Source organism: Excalfactoria chinensis, chromosome 13 (genome assembly GCF_039878825.1).
Source record: "Excalfactoria chinensis isolate bCotChi1 chromosome 13, bCotChi1.hap2, whole genome shotgun sequence".
Classification (NCBI taxonomy): Eukaryota; Metazoa; Chordata; class Aves; order Galliformes; family Phasianidae; genus Excalfactoria; species Excalfactoria chinensis.
Genome location: NC_092837.1, coordinates 15,582,118 through 15,596,418, shown reverse-complemented (window position 1 = coordinate 15,596,418; position 14,301 = coordinate 15,582,118). Strand labels below are relative to the sequence as shown.

Below are 14,301 nucleotides of genomic sequence, written 5' to 3'. Positions count from 1 at the left end.
ACCCAGGGCAGCAGGACGGCCTTTGTTCCACCTCTCGAACAACCGGTGACCTTAAAAATCCTTTTATTCATCTAATAACAGGCTGCCACCCGCGCATGGTGACGACTGCCATCCCGGGCTGCACAGTGCCCTCCACCTGCTTCCAAGGCGCAGGGAAAGGTGAGCTGGGACAGAACCACCCCGTCACAGAGCTGCAGTACAGCACAGCCCTGCAGCACCCCAAAGGGAGGGGGCAGAGCGCAAGGCAAGAGCATTGGTGCCACAAGCGCAGCGACACGGGCGGACACATAGGTGCCCTTCACCCCCACCTGCAGACACCCGACGCTCTCCCACCATCACTGGGATCACAACTTGCCCTCGGCCAACCACGTGGGTCACCCCGTGCTCTCCAGGGCCCCACTCCTGACCTCTTCCCCCCGTGGCCCCACAGCCGCCCCATCGCACCTCCCCACCCACCGACCCGTGCCCACAGGCGGGGAGGCTGGCAGCCAGGACCCCCCTCAGCCGGGACCACGAGGAGCCCCTGAGCGGCCCCTGAGCTCCCAGGAGTCAAAGTTGAGTCAGGGGAAAAGGAAAGAAAAAAAAAAAGAAAAACCTTTTGAGTGCAATATTTTAGTTGAGCAACAGAGCATGAGTAAAGGACGGAGGCTTTTCGTGGTCTGGTGAGTCTAAGCTATGAGCTGAAAGTTTAACTATTAATACTCTTAATCAAGAGGTTGCTCCTGCACCCGGGGTTTGGGAAAACAAATGCACCACCGGGGCAGGAGTGGAGGAGAGGTGGTGGGAGATGGGGCCGGGCAGCCCCACACGGCCCCACTGCAAAGCTGCCAGCAGGACGTGGGGCTGCGTCCAGCCGGGGGACAGCAGGGACCGGGACGGGGCAGCGTGAGCAGCACGTGGGGCTGTATGGGACGGAGCCGCACACGGGGGAGTGGAGACAACCCCGGGGAGGGGGCCGTGCCAGGGGTACCCAGCATCCCCACGGCCGGGACACCGGAGAGCGGCAACCCGCACTGCCTGGCTGCAGCCCGGGGCTGCCCACGGGTGCTGAGCCCGCGCAGCGTCCCGCACCTCCTCTGCGCCGCCACCCCCCATCCCGTCACGGGACCGAACGTGGGAACACCGCGCCCACCGACCCCCTCCGCAGGCTCCGATCCCCCCCCGGGCAGCACCGCGCTCCCCGCATCCCCGCCACGAACCCACCCCCAGGACAGCCCAGCTCAGCGCCTCGCACGCCTCCAACGTTTCCCACGGAGGCGGCGCGATGCTCGTCACGGAGCCGTGGGGCACGACACCCCCCGCCCGCCCCAACGCCCGGCGCGGAGCCCCCCACGCGCAGCGCCGCGTTCCCGTCCTCCCGCTGCACGACGGCCCCACCGCCCTGTGCCGCCGTGGGGGGCCGGGACGCAGCTCTGCGCGCGGCGGCGGGGCCTTTGTTACTTTGCTTTTGTTGTCACCCGCTGGCGCGGCCCCCACGGCCGCTCCGAGGTCAGGGCACGGCGGTGGCGGAGTAGGGGGGGGGGGGGGTGTCAGAGGGCCGGGAGCCCCGGCAGCGCTAACAAGGCCCGCCGGGACGCGGTGCCGCACGGCAGCCGTGGGACGGCCCCGCATGCCCGGGTTGGGGTCCCCCGCTGCGCTTTCTGCCTCTCCCCGGGGATCGGGCTGCTAAAGAACGGCCGCTCCTGGGCCGCGGGGTCGCAGCGGCGGACAAAGCCGGTCCGAGGGGCACGGCACGGCCGCTACCCAGCAGCGCAGCTCCCGGCCCGGCGGGCGGCTCCCGGGGCGCGAGGCCACGCACGTGGGAGCCGGGGAGGGGGGATGGGGGGGGAACGACGCGGCTCCGAGCACCGCCGTGAGCAGCTTTGTTCGTGCGCGGGACGCGGAGCTGCCCCCTGCCCTCACAGCCCCATCCATCACCGCCGCGCGGAATGACCCCCAGCGAGCGGGGCCCCGCGGGAAGGAGCGCAGCGCCGGAGCTGGATGCGAGGAAAAGAGCGGCAAGAAAATAGAAACGGGGGGAGGGATAAAAAAAAACCAACAAACCGACGAAACCCGGCGGGGCCGCCCGGCTGCGGATCGGCGGAGTTCCGAGCGGGGATCGCGGCGCTCAGACATCACCCGCCGCACCGCCCGCGCCCGGCTCCGCCGTCATCCCCGGCGCCGAGCGCTGCCCTCCCCGCCGCTCCGCTCCCTCCCTCCCTTCACGCCCGTGGCGGACGGCACCGGGTAAAGCGGAAGAGCAAAATAATAGTAATCCTACAGAAAAGGGATTTACTTCGGGAGAGGGGAAGGAAAAAAAACGAGAAACCCAAAAAGCGACGAAACGACAAACCCCCAAACTTCGGGACTTGTTACGCACGGCTCCGCCGCGCCGCTCCCACGTCCCCCCCGCAGCTGTCGCCGCCGGAAAGCGCGCACCGCCCCCGGCCGAACCGCGGCACCGAGCGCGGAGCTCCCCCCGCCCCCCGGCCGCGCTGCCCTCCCCGCCCTCGCGAAGGGTCCCCGCGGGTGGCGGCGCTGCACAACCCCCCCCCCCCGCCCCCCCGCCCCCTCCCGCCCGGCGCCGCACAACCCTCCCCCCCCCCCCAACTCCCCCCCCCACCTCCCCCCCGGGCTCGGCGCTAGCGGGCGCCCCGCTGCCCGCCGCCCCCGCGCCCCGGCCGCCACCATTGTCACCCGGGAAACGGCGGCGGGCACCGAGAGGCGGCGGTGCGGCGGCGGCCGCGGGGAGCGGGGCTGGGTGCGGGGAGCGGAGCTCGGTGCGGCCGCTGCTCCCCCCTCCCGACCCCGCACCGCACGGCGCATCCCGCGGCCGCGCCGCCAAACTTTGCTCGCCGCGTATCGGAGCGGAGCGGCACCGCCGGGCGGAGCGCAGCGCGGAGCGGAGCCGAGCCGAGCCGAGCCGAGCCGAGCCGAGCCGAGCCGAGCCGAGCCGAGCCGAGCCGAGCCGAGCCGCCCCCGGCCCAGCGCCCCCCGCCAAACTTTTTCCCGACACTTTTCCCCCAACTCCGCCGCCGGGGCAGCCCCGCGGTGCCGGCAAGTACCGGCGGGCCGGGCCGGGCCGGGGTCGGGAAGGGTAGGGAGGGGGGGGCGGGGAGGGCGGGCAGGGAACGGAGCCGCTCCGCGCCGCGCACCGAACCCGGGGACCGCGGGCGGCGGAACGGGGCCGCGCTCGGCACCTGCCCGCCGCCGCGAGAGGGGGGCCCGCCGAGAGGGGAGCCGAGGCGGGCGCGGTGCCTCGCCGCCGCCGCACACCCACCTCCACATCGCTGCTCGCTCTGGGAGTGCACAGCCCCCGAAACGCGCTGCACGGCGCTGCCGCGGCCGCTGCCCGCGGCTGCCGGCAAAACCCGGACCGGACCGGACCGCCCCGCGCCGCGTCGCGCCGAGAGCCGCGCGCGCCCCCCGCCGCCCCGCGCGCGCGCCGCCCGCCCGCAGCCCTCCGCGCGTTGGGGTCCGTCCGCGTGACCGAAGCGCGTCCCCGCCGGGTGCCGCCGCGGTGGGTCCCCCGATGGCCGCGCGTGTCCGTGCCGCGCGAGACGCCCCCCCTCCTCGCCCCCACGATCCCCCACGGGCGGCCCTCCGGATCGCCGCCCCGCGTCCGCGAGAGTCCCCCTTTGGCCGCCGTTCGGCGCCGCGCCCCGAGAGTGTCACCTCCGCGCGTCCCCCCCGTGTCCTCGCCGCTCCCGTAGGAATCACGGCCGGGAACCCCCGTGTCCTTCCATCCCCCGTGGGGTGTCACCGTGCCGCGTCCCCCAGAGCGCTCTGTCCGCCCCGCGGCTGTTACCCCACGTGTCACCCTGTGCCCCCCGACCCCTGTGGGTATTCCTGCTGCGTACCCCCCTCCCCAATGTCCTTCTGATCCCCACGAGGTGTCACTGCGCTGCGCCCCCACCCCAGGGCCGTCCCTGCCACGTGACCCCGCTGTGTCCTTTCAGCCCCTGTGGGCTATTGCTGTTCTCTGCCCCTCAATAAGTGCCGACCCCCCCAAGGGTGCCACCTCAGCGTGTATCCCCCACCCCATCTGCTCACATAGGGCACCACCACCACGTGACCCCTGGTCTCACCTGTCCCCACAGTGTGCTCCCCATGTCCCACCCCCACGTGGTGTCACCTCGCTGCACCCCCGGCCCATGTTTCCCAGAGTCCCACCGCAGCTGTGCAGTCACAGCTCTCTGCGAGCTCACCCCAGTGTCCCTTCCACCGCCACGCAGTGTCACCTCCCTGTGCCCCCCATGTCCCATCCACACTAGCAGTGTGTCACCCACCCTCCCTAGGGCTGCTTCCTCCATGCACCTTGCCCACCACAGCACAGCACCCCTCTGCCTGCATCCCATGGGTGTCACCAACACATCTGTTCTGTGGGTGTCACCAACACATCTGTCCTGTGGGTGTCACCAACACATCTGTTCTGTGGGTGTCACCCCGCTGTGCTCCCCCGACCACCCCATGACATCTCAGCAGTGTCCGTCCCCCTGACCCCATTTCCAGCACAGGGCTGGGCGACATGGAGGTCAGTGCAGTGCCCCGTGGGACAGGGCTGGTCCCCAATAGCACACGGGGCACCCACAAGGGACACGGAGGCCAGCAGTTCCCACAGGGCAGTCGCTGCCCACACACGTGGGCGATGTCCCCAGACGCCATCACAGAGGGGCAGCCCTGCAGTGCTCAGCAGCACTCATCGCCCCGCTCTCCTTTCCCCAGGCTCTGTGGGGCCACACGGCTCCGGGATGTGGGACCTCCATCCGCACGTCGGGCTGTGGGAGACGGAGCTCCAGAGCCAACCCCCAGCCCAGCGCCCTACGCAGCACTGGGGGGCACAGCTCCGTCCTGCAGCCCCGCCAACATCCAGCCCTGCCGGCAGCGCGCCCTGACAAAAGCAGCAGCCGGTTTGTTGCGCTCATATCTGTATCTAAATACATCCCCGTGCTTTTCTCACAGGCGCACAGAATCACTTCCCACCCCATCCAGTCCTTCGGAGAAACAAAAATGTAAGCGGTGCCGGGGGGGGCGGGGGGTGGGAACCGGAACGTGGAAGCGCTGTGAATGCGCTGTTTGTATTTGATCCACGTCTTGTTAATTATGCAAGTTTCACATATTTAGCAACTGGGACTTTCAAATGCGGTTGCTGCTGCTGTGACGATGCTCCCAATTCCCTGGCAGCTCCTCAGCCCCACGCGGACACTTCCCCCAAAATCTCCCCTTGGTGCCGCAGTGGGAGAAGTGGGAGCCGTGGGGTGGGCGAGGGCAGGGAGAGAGCGGCCGTGGGGTGAGCGGGGACACACGTGGGGTGAGTGCGGCTGTGGGGTGACGGCAGGTGTGGGGTGAGCGTGGATGTGCTATGAGTGTGGCCATGGGGTGAGCGTGGCAATAGTATAAGCACAGTCATGGGATGAGCACCGTGGTGGAGTGAGTGTGGCTGTGGGGCTGACCTCATGGCTGGGGGTTCCCACCAGGTCCCACTCAGCCGGACCCTCCTGTGCACTATTTCTTGCACTGGGGTTGTGGTGGCACTGGTGGGGTGGAGGGAGGGACAGGTCGTGCCGGAAGCAGTAACCTGGAGGCCCTCAGTGCCATAACAGTGGGGCACCACGGCCACGCATCCCCCACGTCCTGCATTGCACACCGGCTTTGTGCACACTGCACAGTGCATCTGCCGGGATGAAGCTTTGCTGAGGGCTGGGGTCATTTGCAGTAAGCTGGGCTGAGGGAAGGTGCAGCCTGCAGGGACTGCACCAAAAATAGGGGAAACTGAGGCATGGAGCCAAGCAGCCACTTACACGGGGGTTGGGGATGGGGATAGGGAGAGGGATGGGGATGAGGATGGGGATGAGATGGGGATGACAATGGAGGGCACTTGAGTGCAGGAAGCTGGTGGGGAGGGACAGAGGGCACAGGGGACGGGAAGGAAGGTGAGGAGTCGGGGGTGGGGAGTGAGAAGGGCAGGGCTGGAGGACGAGGGCACCAAGCAGGCGTGCAGGCGGCAGTGCTGCTCAGCCCGTGTGCCAGAAGCGGTGCCAAAACCATCCCCACCACCCGGGCACGTGGCTCCCGCGGCAGGGCCCTGTGCTGTCTCCTCTCTCCGGCTGCTGAGCAAAGCCAGGAGCTGCGCTCGGCTCCAGGCGGAGGCCGGCTGTGCTGCTGCAGCATTGCTGGCATAGCAGCGGGGAAGCAGCAGCGGGCAGCGTGCCAGCGGGCAGGACACGGCCCTGCAGGTAGGGGGTGGCAGTGGGATGTGGGGCTGTATGGGACAGCGCGTGGGGATGCGGGGCCGTGCGACAGGACGCATCCCTGTGGCTCCCGGCATGCAAGCACGTTCCAAAACAAATCCGACCTGCAAACCTTGAGCCTGGCTGCCTCAGAGTGGGTGACAGAGCTGCAGGCTGCTCAGCACCTCCACACGGTGATCTGGAATGGGCACAGGGCTGCAGAGACCCAGTGCCAAGTGCACAGCGGGGTCAGCACCCAGCCACCACAATGTCCCCACGGTGGGGCCTGTGCTCTGCAGCCATTGATGGCCATGGGATGGTGCAATGGGAACTGCCAGGCACAAGGGCCCCGCGGCCAGTGCTGCCTTCCTGCTGCAGCACGTAGCCCAGGGCCGGCCGCGCTGCGCATTAATTGAGGCAGCGCCGCGTTAATTTTTAACCCCAGCTGTCTCCCACATGGCAGGCAGTCGCCCCGGCTCCTGGGGATGTGTGGGGCCGGGGGGGGGGCTGTGCCCCACACAGAGCTGGGAGCGGGGCAGCTGTGGTCGGGGCCGTCCCACGGCTCCCTGCAAGCTGCAGCCGTGCTGCCCGGAATGTCCTGGCAAGAGGACACGGGCCTCAAAGCAAACACGCTCCGCGGCGGCCAGGAGAAGGGCAGGAAGCGCCTGGCCCTGCCCGCTCCCACCCGCAGCTGTGTGCGCCCCAGTGTGAGCCGTGTGGGGCAGCGCGGGGCGTGGGCTGGTGGCTCAGTGTCTGCCCACGGGAGGGTGGATGGAGCCAGCAGTGTGGAGGGAGATGGGACGGCGAGGAGAGACGGGGGTCGGGAATGGGGCTGCGTGAGGCTGCAGCGCCGTGGAGGAGCCGTGGGGACACACAGAGCGCAGCATTCCCAGCCCCGGGGACCCTGACAGGCGTTTTTCCGAGCAGGGATTCGCCTGGAATTCAGACGCCCACGTGGTCCAAAATAGCCGCCTGGCTCCAGCATCCGGAGCGCCCCGCAAAGCCATCTGCTGGGATGCGGCCCTCCCGGGGCTCCTGCAGGGCGGCTGCTGCCCGGTCCTGCAGGCAGAGGGGCAGTGCGGGCACAGCACAGGGGCAGCGTGACAGGAAGATCCAGGAGAGAAACCACAGCCCCGGGAAATATCAGAAGCAACTCCCGGCGAGAGCTAATTTGGGCGGCCTGAGTCAGGAGCTGCGGGGAAAACACTGTGGGAACGGTGCCCGCCTGCCCCGCTCGGGATGGTGCCCAGGACACCCCACACAACGGCCTCCACGCCGCCTGGGGAAGGGGCAGCACTGGTGTGCCCACAGCCTGTGCTGACAGAGGGGCTGGACTCGTGTTTGTGCTCAGCTGAAGCTCGTGGTGAAGCACCGAGCTGGAGATGAGCGGCGTCCTTCTGGGTGCTTCCATTGGCACGGGGCACAAGCAGCGTGTGCGGGATGGACACCGGGCTGCTGAGGCAGCTGACAGAGACACACCGGGATGGTCCCCAGTTTGGGGATGCTGGCGCAGGGGCTGCTCCAGAGGAGCACCCAGAGAGGCCCAATAGAAGCATTGAGGTCTCCCGGCACACAGCCCCTCTTTCCAGCAGTGCCGCGGCCGCTGCCCCCTCCAGCAGGTATTGGGGCCGGAGCGATGTGTGCCCCTGGGTGAAGCAGCCCAGCCCTGGGGAGCAGCTCTGTGCTGCACTCACTGGCAGCGAGGCATGACCGGTGCTGCTGCAAGGAGCTGCCAGGACTGTGTCTGTAGGAGCTGCCCCATCGCCCGCCCCGAGCCGCCCTGCCCAGCTGCAGCCCGCAGTGGATGGAGGCTGTTGGGAGCAGCCAGGCCTGCATTTCCTCCAGGACGGGCCCAACACAAGGGATGGCGGCAAGGAGCCAGCGCAGAGTTGGATGGGAACAGACCACCATCTCCTTACCTAGGAGACCAACTGGACTTGTCAAGAGGAAAGAAATTCATCTACATCTCACACATATGGTCCCATCCTAATGGATATGTATGAGCATAAGGGAAGAAGAATAACCTTCTGGTTAGGCTAAGGGCTTGGCAGTTGAGATTTCGAGATGCTATTCTCAGCGCTGTCCACACCTTGCTCCCAAGCCTTGGAAAAGCCTCCATCCATCCCCGGGCCTGGCAGTGCAGCCAACGCCTTGTGCCTGCCTTGTGCAGGAGGCACGGGATGGACAACTGCACTGTGCGGCCTCCCTGCTGGACTCCTGTGGCAACTTAAAGAGAGCAAGGGAGGGGAGGAGGGGAGGTGGCCACGAGGCTGTGCCCCTGGATCCGTCAGAGGAGGCAGCTCACTGCTGTGCTGTGCTTCCCAAGGGGTGCGCTGTGAACACAGGCACTGCTCGCACCCTGTGGGCCCCAGTGAGTCCAGACCCTCTGCAGGAATGGGGGAAGGTCCCCACCCAGACTCTAGCACAGGCTCCTTCCTCCTCCTCCTCCTCCTCACTGTGCTGGTGCAGGAGCCGCAGCCGTGCGAGCAGTGAGCGGAGCCGCAGTAAATCCTCCCCTGCAGCCCGGGGCTCTGCCAAGCTCCCCCTTCCACCCAAATTTATGGAGAGCAGTCCCTGCCAGCGAAGCATGGCACGGTCACGAGGCGGAACAGACGGCGCTGCTCAGAGGCTCCTTCCTGCCCCCATCGGCCCCAGCCCCCCCCGGGCACCCCCAGCCCCGCGGGCAGCCCGGGGCTCAGCCAGGGCTGCGGAGCCAAAGGTCAGCTCAGCGCCAGCCCCTTCCTCCGCTGTCGCAGCAGAGGTGGAGCTGGCGGCGGACCCAAGCGCCTGCGTTTCCGATGGCTGCGTGCTGAAATTTGCAGCCTTAATGGTGCATTAGTGCTGGCTCCTGCGTTTCATTACTCCTGAGAGCGAGGGAAGGCACAGAGCGAGCATAAAAGCCCCCCCAGCCCAGCCAACAAACCCGCTGTGGCTCTGCCTAGAGGCACACACTGGGGGCCCCGTGCAGAGCCCCCACGCACCCACAACCGCAGCCTGTCCCCTGTGCTCTGCGTGGCTCCTGGTCACCGTCCCGCTTTGCCTCCCGCTTCAGGCACACTCGGGGAATTCAATCCTCTCTCTGTCTGGCTCAGCCTTGGCTGCTGCCTCCGTGCCACTGCTGGAGCACGGCGTATCGCCCTTGGAACCACTCGGGGCTGGAGGATGCTGGGAGGAGGGCTGGCGCCGAGCAGAGCAGCACGCCTGGGTCGGGAAGTGGGGAGCGGTGGGGATCTCTGGGGTGAGATTTGGGGTCTCACCGCCAGCACCGGGCAGTGGGAGCCCTGCACCGGCACGATGTGCCCACCCAGCCCCACTCCTGCCCACAGGCACCCTACGCTCCAGCCTTGCTGTGGCCCTGCTGGACAGCCACAGCCTGGAGCTGATCCCGGAGCAGTCCCCGTGCCAGGGCCTTCATCACCGCATGGCAACATCAGCAAAACCGACATGGGGATGCGGGGGTCTCCAGTGCCTCCCAGTGCCCAGCCCCGTTCCCAGGCCCCCACCCACAGCCTCCACCCCGGCCCCTCCTGCCCAGCCCTTCCTGTCCCCAGCGGCGTTGGGCAGTGGAAACATTCTGGAAAGGCTTTTTACTGCTCTCAGTGAAACTCCTGCAGGAGCCGCTGGATTGGGAAAAACAGATTCATTCCAGGCAGAATAGCTCACGGGAAAAGCCAGGTTTGGGGCCACCGCTCACATAGGAAACCCACGCTGCTCCCCGCGCTGCCATCTCTGCACATGCAGGTCATGCACTGCCAACCCCACCGACACCCCCAGGGCCGTGGGGCTGCACAACCAGCGCTGCTGTGAGGCAGCTCCGCACCACACCCGCTGCAACCCAGCCCTGTTTCCAGAGGCACCTACGGAGCATTAGGTCACAGCCACCAAAATAGCAGCTCCCAGCCCAAACTGGGGCCATGAGCGCATTTTGTCCATCCCCCGCCCAGATCCCCAGCATCCCGATGTCACTGAGGGACAGGGGCTGCCCAGAGCCGAAGCCGTGGAGTGCCGTGAGTCAGCCCCACAGCCCCCAGTAGCCCCATCCCTGTCCCCACAGCCCTGCACTGGGGTGCTGACAGGGCTACATGGCAGCACTGCACTCCTGGCCGCAGCTGTCAGGAGCTGTGGGGTTATGGGGCCTTCAGGACGTGGAGTCCTTCATCACCAGGAGGGGGTTTGCTGTGCTCCCCCGTGTCTCCATGGGCACCAGCACCCGGCGATTCAGTGATGCTTTCTGGAGCCCTCAGGAACCGCTTCCACTTCCCTCCACCCCTCTCTGATCTCAGCTCCCATCTCCCCCACTGCACACACAGCCCACTGGGAGCCCTTGGGCAGCCCCCGGGGCACGGGCAGACCGTGATGAGCAGCGTTGTGCCACCCACCCTGCTCTGCAACCTCAGCCCCGCGGGGCACACGGGGACCCCAGGCTCAAGAGTGAACCCCTGATGTTCAGGGATGCCCCGCTCTGTGTTCCCGGCACTGTGCTGGGACCCGGGGTTCCCGCTGGGGGGGGCACGGCAGTGTGTTGGCACCGCCTCTGCTCTGCTGGCACTGAGCTCCCAGTGCCCCGGGGACCCCAACAGCCGAGGGGACGCAGAGGGAGCGCCCCCGGCCCCCGGCGGAGCGGCGATGGAGGAGCCAGCCGAGTTGCCATGGAGATTTTCTCCCTAGCAGATGCTCTGGGCAGGTGCAAGAAGAGGCTCTGCCCCCCTCGCTGTGCGGCACAATGCCAGCAGATCCTGCACAAACAGGAAGCGCCGCGGCCGCACGCTGCCAGCCCAGGGCCACCACCAACACCAGCACCACCAGCACCAGCACCACCAGCACCAGCAGTACCAGCAGCAGCAGCAGCACCACCAGCAGCACCAGCAGTACCAGCAGTACCAGCATGGGGAAACCGAGGCACGGAGTGTCCCCTCCCCCCCCCCCAGCTCCCCTCCTTGCCCACCCCAAAGCCTGGCTGAGCAGCCCCAGTGTGAGCATCCCAAAGCTGGGGGTGGGGTTGGCGACTGTGGGCACGGCTGTGCTGCTGAGCTGCTCCCTGACCCCAAAGCCCAAAGGAATCCACGGGGGGCAGCTGCAGCGCAGTGAGCTGGGGGTAGCACAGGGTGGGCTTTGGTGTGGGTCTGTGTGTGTGTGTGTGTGTGTGTGGATGGAGGTGTGGGTGTAAATGTAGGTAGGGGGTCGGGTGTGAGCATGAGTGCAGATGTGCAGCTGTAGGGGCAGGTGTGGCTGTGAGTTTTGGTGTGTGGGAACAGATGTGGGCCTGGCAGCAGGAGGAGCCGTATGTGGGGTGAGGATGTGGGGAGGATGGAGGTGTGGGTTTGGGTGTGAGTGTTGAGGTAGATGTGGGTGTAGGTGCAGGTTTGGCTGTAGGTGCAGGTGTAGTGTGAGTGCAGGTTAAGGTACAGCTACAGGCTCAGATTGAGATGCAGGTGATGATGCAGGTGATGCTGTAGGTGATGGTGCAGGTGAGGTGTGGAGGTGCGGGTACACCTGTAAGGTAGGGCTGCGGTTGTCCGTGCGGCTCACAGCGCCGGTGCGGAGCCGTGGGCAGTGCAGCGCCCCGCGCAGAGCCGTGCCCGCACTCCGCCCTCTCCCGGCCCCGCTCCCCGCTCCCCGCTCCAGGCCGGCTCTTCGGGGCAGCGCGGTGCGGGCGGTGCGCCAGGCCGGGCGCGCGGTGCCACCGCCGGGGCTCCCCGGGCCGCCGCCGCCGCCGCCTGACATTGGCTGGAAAGTGGAGCAGCGCGGCGGGGACGGTCGATGCGGATCGATCGCGGCGCGGGCTGCGGCGCGGCCCCACGCGGTCTCCGGGACGGCGGAGCCCATCCCCGCGGCGCCCCGAAGGCGGTGGGTCGCGGCCGGGCAGAGGCGGCTCCGCGCTCCGCTCCGTTCGGGGATCGTCGTCGTTAACGCCGCGGGATCCTCTTACCGGGGCGGGGGGGAGGGAGGCGGAGCGGCGCCGGCCCGAGGGAGGGCAGCGTTCGGAACCGCGCGGCGGCGGAGACTCGAAGGGGAACGACGACCCGTGCCCGACGACGTCAGGGAGAGAGCGCTGCCCGGCTCCGTCCCGTGCCCTCCGCGTCGCGGGGAGCAGCGATGGCTCCTTCTATTTTAAAGCCGACCGCCTTCGTTCGGCAGCTCCGGTGTGAGCCGAGCCGCGGTCTCTCGCGCAGCTATTTCGCACCCGGCTGCGGCGTTGGGGACAGAACCGACGCCGCCCCGCGCTCCGCACGCACCGCACCTCCCGGCACCGCCGCACCGCCCCGCGCCGCTCCGCACAGCGCTGCCCCGGGACGGACCGGCCGCCCCCGAGGAGGTGGAATTCGGTCGGGTCCTTAAAGCCCGAGAGTTAATCGAAGTGCTTTGAATATGTAAATGCTCAGCATTGTTTATCACTGCGTAGAGCTGATCCGGCAGTTTTCCTGCCCAGAGCCCCGCTCGGAGGTGATGGGTGGCATTGTTACCTCTTCTTCCCACGGAACAAACCGGGAAAGGGCCTTCACGGCCCAGCGGCCGTCAGCTGCGTCCCCTCCGTATCACTCTTCACATCCCACTGATGCCCTCCCCATATCTCTCCATGTACCTCCATGTCCTCCCAGTATCCCCTCCATGTCCCCCTGACGTCCCTCTCCACATCCCCTCCACGTCCCCCCGTGTTCCCCTCCATCCCCACAGCGCACGGTGGGCTCAGCAGGGTGCTCTGCAGGTGGGACCAGCCGTGCAGGTGCTCCCTGGGACAAGCAGTGTGGTGATGTTCAGCTGGGGACACAGAGCTGTCCTGTGCCTCCCCTTCTGTGCACGGCTCTGCCGCTCCTGACTCCATCACCCACACAAGATCCCAGCGTGACCCCACAGGCAGGAGGTGCCCACTTTGGTCCCAATGCAGCGAGCAGCACGGCAGCACTGCCAGCCCCAGGGGAGGCCGGGGGACAGCTGGGAGCAGGACGTGTCTCAGCCAGCCAAATTTAATCCTCCTACGTTAGCAAGGCTTAAAATAGGCTCCGGCAGCATTGATGAGGGTGGCAGCGCCGGCCGCTCCAGCCCTCCGAGTATTTTGGGGAAGCGGGGCCGGGCGCGCGGCAGAGAGCACAGCTGGGAGGAGCAGAGCTGAGAGCTGGGCTGAGCCGGGGAGCTCCGCACCCCTCCTCGGTGTCACCTCAAAGTGAATGAACCCTGCTGTGCCGCTGCAGAGCCATCCCAGCAGGTGCTCACTGTGCTGAGGGGCACTTCCCGAGCTGTGCTGCCAGGGCTGCTCCTGGGGCAGAGCGGGGCCAAGGTTGGCACCAGCAAGGAGGGGGTGCTCCTCAGCAGGCCCCCATCGTAGGACAACACGGGGCTCCATGGCAGCCAGCACCTCCCGGCAGCAGCTGCTGCTCAGAGGGAGGAGGGCAGGGAGACGGGCCGGGTAGCAGCGCTGCGTCCTGCCACGACCACCACGTGTCACACCGGCCAGGGGGGCTTCCTGCAGCACCAGGCTGGGAGATGGGAGCTGCTTCCTCCTGCACGGCCCTTCGCTGGGCGCTCAGGATGGAGCAGCGTGGGCACAGCATTAGGGAAGAGGCACCGGGGCTGCGCCGTGCCCCCATCCCTCACTGGGACAGTGGCCGGAGCCCAGCAGCAGGTTCTGGAAGGTGCCGGAAGGAGCGCGGTGCCCGGCCTGCACTGCAGGACTGTGGGGGGCAGCGGGCTGAGAGCTCCGGGCTGCGTGTCGCTGCTCTGGGCACGCGTGGGACCCGCGGGGGGGGCTCAGCTTTCAGCTATTTTTAATTGCTCTTTCCCATACAGGCCCGGGTCCCCGCTTGCAGCCGGCCGCCCCGAAGCCGGTTCCAGTGAGGCGCCGTCGGTGCCGCTCGGGGCCGTTATTTTTAGCAGGGCTGAAGGCATCGGCTCCGGGCACGGCTCGGGGCTGGCGGTGGGGCCGAGCACCTCATCCCACTGCCCCGGGGGGGGGGAGCGGGGGCGGCGCGGTTTTACGGCCGCCTCGGTGTTTTCTTTCTGGCGCTTTTCGGGTTCCTTTCATCTCCGCGCTTCACGCTGTGCGGAAAGGAAGACCAAAGGCGGAGGATGGAAGCGGCGGTCATCGCCGGAGAGC

The 14,301-nt window shown here is 67.6% G+C and overlaps 1 protein-coding gene across 5 annotated transcripts in view; it reads right to left on the bottom strand.

The window, feature by feature from the left end:
- Positions 1-13,297, bottom strand: part of CXXC5 (CXXC finger protein 5) — a 37,361-nt gene extending 24,064 nt beyond the window's left edge. For 2 of the 5 annotated variants that reach the window (XM_072348409.1, XM_072348414.1), the window contains exon 1: positions 3,260-3,395. The gene's annotated coding sequence lies outside the window, so the exon portion shown is untranslated. Of the gene's footprint in view, positions 1-2,332; positions 2,381-3,259; positions 3,396-12,138 lie in introns of those variants that run through there. The other 3 variants (XM_072348413.1, XM_072348411.1, XM_072348410.1) reach the window with 3 other exon arrangements.
- Positions 13,298-14,301: the final 1,004 nt, after the last annotated feature.